This window comes from Gossypium arboreum, chromosome 8, assembly GCF_025698485.1.
Source record: "Gossypium arboreum isolate Shixiya-1 chromosome 8, ASM2569848v2, whole genome shotgun sequence".
NCBI lineage: Eukaryota > Viridiplantae > Streptophyta > Magnoliopsida > Malvales > Malvaceae > Gossypium > Gossypium arboreum.
This window is the reverse complement of record NC_069077.1, coordinates 24,524,563-24,540,439: the sequence shown is the minus strand read 5'-3', so window position 1 is coordinate 24,540,439 and position 15,877 is coordinate 24,524,563. Positions and strand designations below refer to the sequence as shown.

The window sequence follows — 15,877 nt, the reverse complement described above, 5'->3', positions numbered from 1 at the left end:
ATGTGACATCGGATCAGTGTGAGAGCTTATGTGAAATCATACAATATATTTATGTCACATGAGCTCACTTTTATGTGAAAGTTTATCTGCCTATTGTATATGATGAGATGTGCATATTCGGTAAAGGGATGGTATGCCCGAAGGAAGAGTGAAATAAAATATACGAACAACTATGTTATAATTTGATTGTTATCTGTTGACACTGCTTAAAACTTACTAAGCATTGTAATGCTTACTCTGCTTACTCTGCTTCCTCTGCTTTATAGATCTCATTGCTTGAAGCTACTGTGCTCGTGGATCGTCCAAGAATCGGTCACACTATCACTATCCACCGCTTGTTACTGTTATGTTTAGAATTATTTTATGGCATGTATAGAATAGACTAGTGGCGGAAGAATATTTTTGGTTAATGTATATAAGCCATGCGAAAATGGCATCTTTTGAATGTTTACTTAGTGAAGTTTAAAATTTACCTTTGGTTGTGCTTAGTACTTATTTAAATGAACGATCTTTATTTCAAGAAAAAGTTCAAAATTTTACTGTTTCGACATGAGTTACAAGTCTGGTAATGCCCCTTACCTATTCTGGCGACGGTTATGGGATAGGGGTGTTACAGCGGCTGTGTCGATCATCTATTGAGTCGAAGGATTCAGGCCATTGTGGAATGTTTGAACCTGTAGCCAGAGTGGTAACCCATTGTGAGGGCACCTTCTCAATAGATCCTTGTATCTCTCCCATGCAACGTAGAGTATTTCTAAATCCATCTGCACAAAAGAGGATATATCATTACGTAATTTGGCTATTTTAGCCGGCGAAAAATATTTTAATAAAAACTTTTCGGTTATTTGTTCCTAAGTAGTGATTGACCCTCGTGGTAACGAGTTCAACCACTATTTAGCCTTATTCCTCAATGAAAAAAGGAATAACCGAAGGCGAATGGCATCATCAGAAATGCCATTAATTTTAAATGTATCACATAGTTCCAAAAAGTTTTCCAAGTGAGCATTGGGATCTTCGTCTTGCAAACCATCAAACTGAACAAATTGTTGTATCATTTAAATGTGTTAGGTTTCAGTTCAAAAGTATTTGCAGCAATAGCAAGCCTAACTGTTTTCGATTCAGTTCCTGTTAAAGAAGGTTTAGCATAATCATACATAGTACATGGAGTAGGATTCTGATTAGCAGCAATTGCAGGAGGTAGCGAATTTTCTTGGTTTTTAGCCATCTCCTCGGTTGTGGTTGAAGTATCGTCCTCTTGCTCTTCTTCTGTGTATCGTAAGCTTTGCCTTATTTCTCTTCGATTTTTGCGAACTGCGCGGTCGATCTCGCTGTCAAAAAGTAGTGGTCCTGACGGGTTTCTTCTTGTCATAAACTAGAAAAAACCTGTCAGGAGAAACTAAATGAAGAATGAGAAATGAGAGTAAAAATTTAAATTGTAATAAAAGTAAAATGGCTAAGGTAATAAAAATTGAGTATTCCTAATATCCTAGTTCCCCGGGAACGGCGCCAAGAACTTGATACGTGATATTCGTGACAGGTTTTAAAAATTTATAATTAGGCATTCTTGAAACTAACTATTATCACGATGAAGGCAAGTGTACTTATCGAACAGTAGTATAGCTTTAGCAAGACCGGATTGTCGAACCCAAAGGAACCAAGAGTACTAGTAATTACTTTATTTTTATTATCTAGCCTAAAAATTAAGGGATTTGTTTGTCTAAATTAATTAACTAAACTAAGAGTGCACAGAGAGAAATTGGGGAAAAGCCTTGGGAGGATTTGGTTGATTAAGACAATACCCAAGGAAAAATCCACCTAGACTTCACTTGTTATTTGACTCTGAATCAGGCAATTTATTCATTTTATTTGATCCGTAGAAATCCCTAAGTTATATTATTATCTCTCTTGAGACTAATAACTTCTAACTGTAGGTTGATTAATTGAAATCTCTTTCTAATTAACACCTAGTGTTGCATTAACTCGATCTATGGATCCCCTTATTAGGTTTCACCCTAATCTGGCAAAATCTTATCACCCTATCTCTAGGCGTGCAATCAACTCCGCTTAATTATGACAAATTTACTTTTAGATAGGGTCTATTTCTCCTCTGAATAAGAGCATTAACTCGAATCAATATCCTGGAATATTAAAACAAGAATTAAGAACACATAATTAAGAACAAGTCAAATATTTATCATATAATTTAGATAATAATAACAAGATCCGTCTTAGGTTTCATTCCCCTTAGGTATTTAGGGGGTTTAGTTCATAATTATAGAAGAAAACATCTCAAAAGAATAATGAATACAAAACATAAAGAAAACCCAAAACCCCTGAATGGAAATTGAAGGGAGATCTTCAGTCTTGATGATGAATTCGGCTTCTGAGATGGACCAATCGGCTTCTCTTGAGTAATTCCTTGCCTCCTGCTTTGCGTCCCCCTTCCTAAGTGCCTCCTCAGGTGTTTAAATAGGCTTTAGAATGTCTAAAAGCCCTCAAAATTGGCCTTTTCTGAATAGGGTTATACTTGGGCTCGGTAGGGACACGGCCGTTTGACATGCCTGTGTGCGATTACTCCAGCCCGTGGTCAAGGCTGTTGAATAGGCACGGGCGTGTAGTCTACCTGTGTAAGTCATACTTCAATCCTGCCAAAGGGACACGGCCATGTGACACGCCCGTATGAGGAAGTCTAGGCCGTGTTGATTTCCCATGTAGGTCTATTTTCTCCGTTTTGGCCCGTTTCTCGCTCTTTTTACTCTCCTATGCTCACCTAAGTATAAAACATGAATTTAAAGAATTAGGAGCATCGAATTCACCAAATCTATGGAGAAACCAGTCATAAATGTGCTAAGTATGGGATAAAAACATGTATAAATTACGGTTTATCAGTACTCCTGTTTTGAGGGGCAGACCACCCCATCACCCCGGTAATGTTAGTGGTAGTCGAGGTACTACTAAGGATACAACAGTTAGATCTAAGACACGAAAACCTGTAAGAACATATGATATTTGTTCTAAAGAAAATGCCTTTGCACCAGACATTATTACTAGTACATTTTCTCTACTTGATACTGATATTACTGCTTTGATTGATCCTGGTTTCACACAGTCATACATATGCACAAACTTAGTGTCTTTTAAAAATTTACCTGTTGAATTCACTGAATTTGTGGTAAAGTTTTCAAACCCTCTGGGCCAGTGTGTTATGGTGGATAAAATCTGTAAAAACTGTCCGTTGATGGTAAAAGGTTATTGCTTTTCAGTTGACTGATGTTATTGCCATTTGATGAATTTGATGTGATTTTGGGAATGGATTGGTTAACCCAATATGATGTAGTGGTGAACTGTAAATAGAAATATATTGTATTGAAATGTTAGAGTGGTGAATTACTTCATGTTGAATCTAATAAATTGGATGGATTACCTAATGTGATTTTAGCAATATCAGCACATAAATATGTTAGAAAGGGTTATTATGCTTATCTCGCATATGTGTTGGATACTAAAGCATCTGAGTCAAAGATTCAGTCAGTGCTAGTTGTATGTGAATTTCCTGACATATTCCCAGAGGAATTACCTGGTTTACCCCCGAATAGAGAAGTAGAATTCTCTATAGACCTTGTTTTGGGTACCACACCGATATCCATAGCACCTTATAGAATGACTCTTACTGAATTGAAAGAGCTAAAAGTACAATTGTAAGAATTGATTGACAGAGGTTTTGCTCGACCTAGTTTCTCACCTTGAGGTGCGCCAGTTCTATTTGTAAAGAAGAAAGACGGATCGTTGAGGCTATGCATTGATTATAGACAACTCAACAAAGTTACTATAAAGAACAAGTATCCATTGCCTCGTATTGATGACTTGTTTGACCAGTTAAAATGTGCCACTTTATTGTCAAAGGTTGATATCTGTTCTGTTACTATCAACTACAGGTAAAAGATTCAGATGTGCCAAAAATAGCTTTTAGAACCAGGTATGGACATTATGAGTTTCTTGTGATGCCATTCGGTTTAACAAATGCACCTGCAATGTTTATGGATCTGATGAACATAATTTTTAATCCATATTTAGACAGGTTTGTGGTGGTATTTATAGATGATATTTTGGTTTACTCCCTAGATGAAAATGAACATGCAAAGCATTTGAGAATAGTGTTGCAAATTTTGAGAGAGAAACAATTGTATGACAATCTAGTAGATGTGAATTTTGGTTACGGGAAGTTGGTTTTCTTGGGCATATAGTATCTACTAAAGGTGTCAGGGTGGACCCGAATAAAATTTTGGCCATTGTTAATTGGAAGCCACCGAAGAATGTGTCTATAGTTTGAAGTTTTCTGGGACTAGTTGGTTATTATCAGAGGTTTGTAAAAGGTTTTTCAATAATAGCTTCTCCGATGACCCGTCTATTGCAAAAAGATGTGAAGTTTCAGTGGACTGATAAATGCCAGCAGAGTTCTGACAGATTAAAAGCTTTATTGACAGAAGCTCCAGTGTTAGTTCAGCCAGAATCGGGTAAGGAATTTATAGTTTATAGTGATGCGTCATTGAATGGTTTAGGTTATGTTTTGATGCAAGAAGGTAAAGTAGTAGCCTATGCTTCAAGACAGCTAAAACCACATGAAAGAAACTGTGACAGCCCAAAATTGACCCTAGTCGGGATGTGGTTTCGGGACCACAAAACCGAGGCATAAAAATAATTTAAAATTTATTTTGATGCCTATAATATGTGTGTGCTCATGTGTGACATTTTTGATGATTGATTTAGTGTTATAAAGGTGAATTTCACTAGAAGGGACTTAGTAGTGAACTTTGAAAGTACGATAGGGAAATGTGTGATGACTAATTAAAGCATGCATGCAAAACTATGGACTTGCATGTCAAATTTCCCCAAAACAAGCTAGTGGCCGGCCATGACATGGTTTATGGGCAAAGAAAACATGTTGAAACATGTTTTGTTAATGCATGATGAATTAAATGATAAAATAATTAATGATGTTGGATGAGAAACAAAAAATCAAAAAATAGCTCATCCTTTCCCCATTTCGTGCAAGTGAAAGAAAACAAGAAAAAAATTGTTCATCCTTGTTCTTTCCTTTTGGCCGAAAATACTAAGGGAGGAGATAGGATTTTTGCTTCATGCTTGGTTTAGAAGAGATCTAGAAGGAGATTTGGCTAAATTTGCATCAAGATTAAGGTATGTATGAGGTTGTGTTAGGAGTTTCATGCATGTTTTGGTTGCTAACTTGATGTGCATGTTAGCCATGGTTCAAATCCTTGTTATGCCATGGAAATGGCATTTGGCCAAAGTTGTTATTGTGTTAAAGCCATTGCATGCTAAATGTAAAGCTTGCTAATGATGCATGCAATGATGGATTGACTACTCTTGAAACTTCTTTGTACCAATTTTAAGTAAGACATTGATTTTTTTTTGTTTAACCATGATTGAAGTTGAAAGGGCATGATTGTGATGTATTCGCCATGATGCATTCATGAGCATGGTTCATGCTTCTTGCATGTTAGTTAAAATTTGTGTTTTGGATGGCTATGGACACCTTGAAATTCGACCTTGCACTTATATGTGTATATATGATTGCACATGATATTTTGATTATGAAGAAAGTGATGAATATGTTGTTTAAAGAAGAAGTTTGTTGAAGAATGTTGTGAAATTTGCATGTACATTCGCCTAGTACACATATGATGTGAAAATCTTGCAATTTATTTTTGATTTTATGCAAGAATGACTAAGCATAATCGGCCGATGAGGGGAATTATTGTGCATGCATTCGGTTAGAGGCAAGCTTAATGATGCCTATTCTTGACTTAGGTAATCGGCTACCTTGTTGTGAGCTAAGGTCGAATGTGTGCGTAATTAAAGAAAATTGACTAAAGTGCTTAGTTATGTGATGTTGAATCAATGATATGTGTATTCGCCAAGGCTAGTGCGAGACTTTAATAAATTGAATTTGTTTGAATTACCTCAAGAGCTTAGAGGGCCACAATTGGATAAGGGAAAGGAAAAAGTGATCGAATAGCCGTCAAAGCCGTTCGACAACATCCGAGGTAAGTCCTCAAGAAATGACCCTACTCAATTATGTGAAATGAAAAATTGATGTGTAATGACTATTGATTTATGTGTATGAGTAGTTGAATGATACCCGGGCTAAGTTCAAGGCGATTATGCTAGTGATATGTTTGTGTTTGAGCCTTAGTAACGAAAATGAAATATGAATGGGAAATGATTATTGATGTATATGTGTGCATGAGCAATTGAATGATATCCTGCTAAGTCCCAAGACATTTATCTTGTAATTACATCCGGTTAAGACCAAGGCAATTGTGCTAGTGACTACATCCGGCTAAGACCAAGGCATTTGTGCAAATTAGAAATCCGGGTTAAGTCCCAAGGCCTTTGTGCGGGTTACCATAACCGGGCTATGTCCCAAGGCGTTTGAACGAGTAGCTATATCCGGTTAAACTCAAGGTATGTGATTTGAAAATTATAAGCTTGCTGGAAAATTTTCAGCTAATGCACTTGTGAAACTTCCCAATAACAAGGTATGTGTTGTGTGTGCTTTATGCTGCTAGGAGTAAGAGCGTATGAATATTCGCTCCTATGATGGAACGAGTTATCGGCCTTAACGAAGCCGTTATTTGTGTATGAACATAAGAGTTGGGATGGTGAAGTAAGTATGATTATGTGAATGTGTATTAATGAAATGATTCATTTGGCTATGTGAATGTAATGCTTTGGTTAAAGCTGATTTTATTGCTTGAGACTTACTAAGCATAAAAATGCTTACTCCGCTGCTTTGGCTCTCTGTTTTATAGATTTTGCTCGGTAGCAATTGGATTCGGGATCATTAAAGTCGAAGTCATCTACACTATCAAAGCCTCCATTTTGGTATAATTTTGGTTGAACTTTGAAATGGCATGTATAGGACTACCCTAATGTTGAAGGTCATGTACCTTTCGGTTTTGTGTAAGCTTGGATAGCCATGCGAAAATGGCTTATATACGCTTTTAGTATGATTCTATAATAGTTTGTATGATAATCATTATGGGGTATGAAATTGTTTGAAGGATTAGCCATTGAATGGTTAATCATAATCACACTTTGTGCTATGTGTGCAAAAGGGCCATTTGAATCGTGGAAATCATGAAATAGGTAATGGTTACTTTGAAAACAGATGCTGGCAGCAGCAGTGGTGTGGATTTGAAAAATCACCAAAATTTGTAGGAATGGTATTAAATAGTGAATAAATTATGTAAATGAACCTTAATGAGTCTAATTTCATGTGGAATAAACGAAACGGTCATAGGAGTTACATGTTAAGAGATATTAAAGCTATTGTGAGATAGGGCCAGAACGGTTTCTGGGTCCCCTGTCGCAACTTTAAAAATTTATTATAAATTATCCAGAAGGAATTAGGAGTCATTTCTTATATGTACAGATTCCATTTTGAGTCTAGTTTCATTAGAAACAAACAGTACCAGTATTAAAGCCCTGTACAGAGAGATATTCAAGTTGTAACGCGCGAAGGTCAGAGCAGTCGATCCCTGTAACATGGGTGACTTTAACTAATAAAATGTACCAATTGGCCCGACCAAAAATTCTAGAAATAAATCCATGGATGGATATATGAGTCTAAATTCAGGGAAAATTTACGGAATCAGTTTCCGAGTTTTGAAACTCGAGATATGATTTTTAAGGTGACAGTGACGCAGATTTCCAGCCTGTCTGGAAATGTCAAATTGGTGGGTGAAATATGTGGATTTGGCTTGTTAACCCCTCGTGTCCGACACCGGCGATGGTCTCAGGTTCGGGGTGTTACAGAAACTACCCGACACATGATCTTGAATTGGCAGCCATAGTGTTTGCATTGAAAATTTGGCGGCATTATTTGTTTGGTGAAAAATGTCACATATTCACTGATCATAAAAGTTTGAAGTACTGGATGTCACAGAAAGATTTGAATTTGGGACAACGCAGGTGGCTTGAGTTATTGAAAGATTATGATCTAGTTATTGATTATCATCCGGTAAAATCCAATGTGGTTGTTGATGCTCTGAGCAGAAAATCCATGTTTTCCTTGCGAGCTATGAAACTCGATTGTCATTATCTGATGATGGTTCAATTATAGCAGAGTTAAAAGCTAAACCCACGTTTTTGCAAGAATTTCCGAAGCTCAGAAAAATGATAGTTAGTTACAAGCAAAACAGATACAAAGTGAATAGACTCCTGACTCAGAATTTTAGATCGGGATCGATGTTTGACTATTATTCAGAGGCAGAGTATGTGTACTGAAAAGTTCAGAACTAGTACAGAAGATTTTGAATGAAGCTAATAATGGTAACATGTCTATCCATCCTGGTAGTAATAAAATGTATAATGATCTAAAAAAGATGTACTGGTGGCCGGGAATGAAACGAGATATTTCTGAATTTGTGTCCAAATGTTTGATATGTCAGCAAGTAAAAGCTGAACATCAGTTTCATTCTGGATTGTTACAGCCAGTTACGATACCAGAATGGAAATGGGAAAGAATTACCATAGACTTTGTATCGGGATTACCCTTGTCTCCAAAGAAGAAAGATGCCGTTTGGGTGATTGTTGATCGGTTGAAAAAGTCTTCACACTTTATTTTGGCACGTATGGATTATTCTTTGGATAGATTGGCTGAATTATATGTCTCTGAGATTATCAGATTGCATGGAGTGCCAGTCTCCTTTATTTCAGATAGAAACCCTCGGTTTACATCTCAATTCTGGAGCAAATTGCAAGAAGCTCTGGGTACTCAGTTACACTTTAGCACTGCATTTCATTCATAGACAGATGGTCAATCCAAACGTATAATACAGATTTTGGAAGATATGCTTCGGTGCAGCATACTTGAGTTTAAAGGAAACTGGGAAAAATATTTACCTTTAGTTGAATTTGCTTATAATAACAGTTATCAGTCCAGCATTAAAATGGCACAATATGAAGCTTTGTATGGTTGCAAATGTAGAACTCCATTGTATTGGATAGAACTTAGTGAGAAAAAGTTACACAGAGTTGACTTAGTCCGTGAAATCGAGGAAAAAGTGAAAGTAATTTGGGACAATTTGAAAGCAGACTCTGATCATCAAAAGTCTTATGCTGATCTTAAACGAAAAGAAATAGAATTCCAAGTCTATGAGAAGATATTCTTGAAAGTATCACCTTGAAAGAAAGTTTTCCGGTTTGGTCGTAAAGGAAAACTGAGTCAACGGTTCATTGGGCCATATGAGATTACAGAAAGAATCGGACCGGTTACATATTGGTTAGCTTTTCCATGTGTCTATGCTAGCGGTATCGATCTGATCCTTCACATGTTATCTCTCCAACAGAGGTAGAGATTTAGCCTGATATGACATATAGTGAAGAACCGATCAAAATCTTAGCTTGGGAAACGAAAGGGTTAAAAAATAAAAAGGTAGCATTAGTAAAAGTTCTTTGGCAACAACACGGTATAGAATAGGGTACCTAGGAACTGGACGATACTATGAGGAAGCAATACCCAAATCTTTTTACTGGTAAGATTTTCAAGGACGAAAATCCTTAAAAGGAGAGAGTTATAATAGCCCATATTTTCAGTGGAATCGGAACAGTGGTTTCAGGACCACAAATCCGATCCGAAAATAAAATTTATTTTTATTTTATTACATGGTCCGTATTATGTTAGAAATGCCATGCGAAAATCCCGATAAGAAAATTTTATTGATTATGTGCTTAATTACGAGAAGGACTAAATCACATAAAATGTAAAAGTTGAATTCTAGTAGCTATAAGGATTAAATAGCTATGGAATTCAAAAATAGAGGTCCTTATATGATAATTAGACTATGAAAGAAAAGTATGTATATATTTTGGTGACTCATCCATGGAAATTTAAAAAAAGGGCAAGGACTAAATTAGAAATTAAAAAATATTTAATTAATTAAAAGATAATAAAAGATATCATCTTATTTTTTATGTCATCTTCAACCTAAAATACATGGAAAACGGGAGAGAGAGAAGAAACTTTCATGGCATAATTGGGTAAGTTTCCTTGTCCTGTTTTTAGTAATTTTCATATTTTTGAAATCAGGATAGCTTAATCTATTTATTTGGGGGATCAATTTGAAAAGTTATCAAAGTATAAAAATTGGGTCATGGATGAATATGCTGAAAATTTGAAATTTATGGTAGAAAATGAAAGGTTGTTGATAAATAAACAACTTTTACGAAGTGATTTTTGATGAAAACATGATTTAGGGACTAAAATACATGGAAAATAGGAGAGAGAGAAGAAACTTTCATGGCTTAATTGGGTAAGTTTTCTTGTCCCATTTTTAGTAATTTTGATATTTTTGAAACCGGGATAACTTAATCTATTTATTTGGGGGATCAATTTGAAAAGTTATCAAAGTATAAAAATTGAGTCATGGATGAATATGTTGAAAATTTGAAAATTATGGCAGAAAATGAAAGGTTGTTGATAGATAAACAACTTTTACGAAGTAATTTTTGATGAAAACATGATTTAGGGACTAAAATGTAAAATTGTGAAATTTGATGAAAAATTCTAAATTTTTATGAATACATGTGCTATAAATTTTGTGATGGGGTTTTGGTTAGGCTTGGGATAGGGAGTAAATTGCACAAAGTTCATTTTCCGAGCCTAGGGACGAAATTAGAATTTATGGAAAAGTTAGGGGCAAAATGGTAATTTTTCTTAGGACGTAAATTGAGTCCAAATGAATATGAAATGTGTGAAATTGATGGTTAAATTCATTTATATAGATCTGGACAACACAAATTCGAGATTAGGCCGAGGAAAAGAAAATGTTTCAGATTAGTAGATTATACACGCGAACAAGTGTCGAGCTAAGTTCGTGTAACTTAATCGAGTATGTAAATATGTTAAATTGAATGTTGTATTTGTACGGAATGTGATTTATATTGATCTGAATTGTTTGATTACTATGATGAAGAATTGAATACATGTTTGAAAAGGTAAAAAAAGGGTTAAGCTCCGTTTGAATATTGAATTCCAATGAATATATGTGCTTTCTCGAAATGAATGAGGTGTTTCATTTGTTGCTGACGAGATTTAGCTCAGACGAGTAATCCTATTGATCTCATTATAGAAGGGATTTAGCCCAGACAGGTAATCCTGATATAATCCCTCTCGAGCATATGTTACAATTAGGGTTTAGCCTGGAATAGTAATCCTAATTGAGGTATTTTGAACATACATTACATAGAGGATTTAGCCTAGACTGGTAATCCTGTAATACGATATGTGGCTCAAGAGTGTATTATTTGATTAAGTGCCCTAATGGGTACCTTTGAATAAGAATTGACTAGTTATTGAATTGTCCACCTTGAGTGTACTACTCGAGTATCCATCGAAATTTCAATGATTTAACAGAAAAAACACTTGGCATGATAAGAGAATTATAGGACAAAATGAATAATGTCTTGAAGGAAAATTGTATGATGAGCTCATCTATGTTTACTTGGTGTATTTGAAATTTTTGTGACTAACATGTTTGATTGAATGCATGTGTTTAGGCAATTTTGCCAAGTTGATGGAAAACATGGCTTTATATGCTTAGATTTAATAAATGGGATTGGTAAGTTTAGTTTCTGTTTGACGAACTTACTAAGCACGTAATGCTTACTCTATTTTATTTTTCCCTGTTTTATCGTGCTCAAAAGCTCACGAAGGTTGGAGATCATTGAAGCATCATCACACTATCCATTAGCTTATTTTGGGTATATATAATCATTTTGGTATGATGGCATGTATAGGCTAAGTTGGCCATAGATGGCTTAAGTATGTAGTTTGAAATTTAGCCATTGGAATGACTAGTAATGGTTGTTTTTGATATACTTGTAATGTCATACTATGGTAGTTATATACATGTTAAATGGTTTCTCAAATTATGCCTATCATATGTAATATACCAACGTAAGAGTATAAACATGTATGCATGTAATGATATGCCATGTTGAATGATAGAGTTACTTAATTTGAATGCTTGAATTGGTTGGCATTTGGGTGTGAGCTTAAATGCAGGTCATTGGTGTGGTTTTGGGTGAGAAATGAAGCTAGGAATGGCTTTATTTTGTCCACACGGGCAGATATACAAGCATATGCCTAGACTGTGTGTGACACACGGCCTGGTACATGGGCATGTTTAGGCCGTGTGTCCCTTGCACCTTAAATTTGAGAAACAGAGCACACGGGCAGAGACACGGGCGTGTGTCTCAGCCGTGTGTGCTACATGGCCTAGAACATTGGTGTTTGTCTTGGTCGTGTGAAACTTGCACCTAAATTCGAAAAATAAAATTAACCAAACAACCTAGCACACTGGCGTTTGGCATGGCCGTATGCACAAGTCAGAGAGTTACACGAGGTCGAACAAGGCCTGCAGCACAAGCGTGTCCCAAGGCCACACGGGCGTGTCCCTTAGACCACGTGGGCGTGTGTGCCTTATAACTTAGAATTTTTTTGAAATGTCACGAAGAATTCTTAGAGTTTTCGATTAAGTCCCGACTTGATTCTAATGCTCGTTTTGGAGGGTCCATTTAAAGGACGTTTTGAATAATCTCAGAAAATGAGTAGTGATTGACATTATTTATCTGTAAATGTTCTAAAAGTTCCGGTAATGCTCCAGCACTCTGTTTTGGTGATGGATACGGGTTAGGGGTGCTGCAGATTAAGTAATTTAACTGAGAAAATAGTTAATTAAAACTCAGAGACTAAATTGTAAAAGTCCAATTGCTATTGAATTTTAATTTAAAAAATGCATGAGGACCTAGACAGCAATTATTCAAAGGGCCTAAATGTTTATTAAACCATTATTTTTAATATTGTTAGTGAAATATGATGATTTTCATTAATTTATATTATTAAGATTAATAGAATATAAAAATAATTAACTAAAATTAAACTTGATTAATTAAGGGTAATTAAACCTTAAACTAGGTATAAATATCAACATTAGTGGGAGATGAACATATTGTCATCTTTTCTCTTAGCCAACCGTCTAATAAGAAAGAAAAACACCAAGCTTTCATTTAAGCATTTGTCCACCAAAATTACAAAGGTAACAAAGCTAAATTCATAAAATTTTTATAGATTTATGATAATGAGAGCTTGATTTAGCGATGTAACACCTCTAACCTGTACCTGTCATCGGAACAAGGTTTAAAAGTATTACCGGAACATTCAGAACATTTTACAAATAATTCTTATAAATTTATTATTCATTTACGGAGATCATTCAAAATGTCCCTTAATTGGACCCTCGAGGCCTAATACGAGCATTAAAATCGAGTCGGGACTTAATCAAAAACTCATAAAATTTTTCGCGACATTTAAAAAATTTTCCAAAGTTACAGTGCTCACACGCCCGTGTGTTTAGGAACATGCCTGTGTGGTCAGGCCGTGCACTACACACGCCCGTGTCCCTAACCCGTGTAACTCTTTAACTTTTAAGGCATGAAGAAATTGAGGTCACACGACCAAGTCACAAGCCCATGTGTTAGGCCGTGTGGCGAATTTAATTTTTGAAATTTAGGTGCAGTTTTCAGACGCCCTTGTCCAAGGCCGTGTCAACCACAAGGTTGAGACACACGCTCGTGTCTCTGCCCATGTGCCTAATTCTGAGCATTCTGCTCCTCAAAATTAAGGTGCCGGGGACACACGACCTAACCTCATGCCCATGTTACCAAGCCGTGTGTCACACACGGTCTAGACACACGCCCATGTGTCCGCCCGTGTGGAAAAAATGAAGTCGTTTCTAGCTTCATTTCTCACACAAAATTTCACCCAAGACCTGCACTTGAAACACACAACCAATACCAACCATTCCAAGCATTCAAATTAAGCAAACTTCATCATTCAACAAGGTATATCATTACATGCATGTGTGTTTATAAACTTACCTTGGATTAACTTAGGCATTAGCATCATTTGATCACATATACATAATATATCACATATGAATATATCATCATAACCTACTTAATAATACCCAAAATAAGCCATTACTAGCCATTCCAATGGCTAGGTTACAAAACATCATTTTCCAGCCACTATTGGTCAAGTTGTCCTATACATGCCATTGTTCCAAAATGATTTTACTAAGTATACCCAAAATGACTAGTTCATAGTGTGAAGATGCTCCAGTGATCTCCAACCTTCGTGAGCTTCTGAGAACTATAAAATAGGGGAAAAATAAATGGAGTAAGCATTACATGCTTAGTAAGTTCGTATAACGGAAACTAAACTTACCAATCTCATTTATTAAATCAAAGTATACAATAACGAGTTTTCCATTCATTTGGCTAAATTGCCTAAACACATGCATCCAATCAAACATGTTAGTCACAAAGTTTACATATACATCAAGTAAGAGTAGATGAGCTCATCATGCATTACTCTTTCAAGACATTATCATTTCATCTCATAATTCTCATGCCATGTCAAAATTTTTATGTCCGTTGAATCATTAAAATTCCAATGGATGCTCAAGTTGTACACTTGAGGTGTACGATTCCATAATCCTTCAATTCTTATTCAATGATACCCTTTAGGGTACTTAATAAAGGAACACACTCTCGAGCCACATATTGTATAATAGGATTACCAGTCTAGGCTAAATCCTTTATATAACGTATGCTCAGAAGAACTCAATTAGGATTACTAGTCCAGGCTAAACCCTAATCGTAACGTATACTCGAGAGGTATTATATCAGGATTACTCATCCGGGCTAAATCCTTTCTATAACAAGGTCAACAGGATTACTCGTCCGAGCTAAATCCCATCAACAACAAATTCAGGACCTTATTCATTTTGGGAAAGCGCATATAATCATCAGAATCCAATATTCAATCTGGACTTAACCCTTTTTCACCATTTCAAACATGTATTGAATTTCTCATGAAAGTATTCAAGTAATGTACATCAATATAAATCACATTCCATACAACACAACATTCAATTAAACATATTTACATGCCGAATTAAGTTACACGAACTTACCTCGACACTTGTTCACGTATATAATCTACTAATCCGAAACCTTTTCTTTTCCTCGATCTAACCTTGAATTAGTGTTGTTCGAATCTATATAAATGAATTTAATCATCAATTTCACACATTTCATATTTAAATGGACTTAATTTACATCTTAGGAAAAAAATACCATTTTGCCCCTAACTTTTCCATAAATTCTGATTTCGTCCCTAGGCTCGGAAAATGAAACTTGTGCAATTTACTCCCTATTCCAAGCCTAACCAAAATCCTATTACTAATTTTACAGCACATGTATTCATAAAAATTCAGAATTTTTCTTCAAATTTCATAAGTTTACATTTTTTTTCCCTAATTCATGTTTTCATCAAAAATCACTTTGTAAAAGTTGTTTATCTATCAATAACCTTTCATTTTCTACCATAAATTTCTAATTTTCAGCAGATACATCCATGACCCATTTTCCATACTTTGATAACTTTTCAAATTAATCCCTCAAATAGAGAGATTAAGCTATTCCGATTTTAAAAATATCAAAATTACTAAAAACGGGACAGGAAAACTTACCCAATTAAACCTTGAAAGTATCCCCTCTCTCTCCTAGGTTTTCCATAGAATTTTAGGTTGAAGATGACAAAAATAAGATGATATTTTCTTTTCATCTTTTAATTAATTAAGTATTTTGCATTTTCTAATTTAGTCCTGGCCATTTTTCTATATTTCCATGGATGAGTTATCAAAAAAAAATCTACATACTTCTTTAATGGTCTAATTACCATATAAGGACTTCTAGTTTTGAATTCCATAGCTATTTGATCCTT

At 35.4% G+C, this 15,877-nt stretch overlaps 1 non-coding gene across 1 annotated transcript; it reads left to right on the top strand.

Annotated features, from left to right (window-relative positions):
• Positions 1 to 690: 690 nt before the first annotated feature.
• LOC128279863 (small nucleolar RNA R71) lies at positions 691 to 797 on the top strand. The gene has a single exon (XR_008270055.1). It is a non-coding gene; the product is annotated as a small nucleolar RNA R71 (small nucleolar RNA).
• The last annotated feature ends 15,080 nt before the right edge of the window (positions 798 to 15,877 follow it).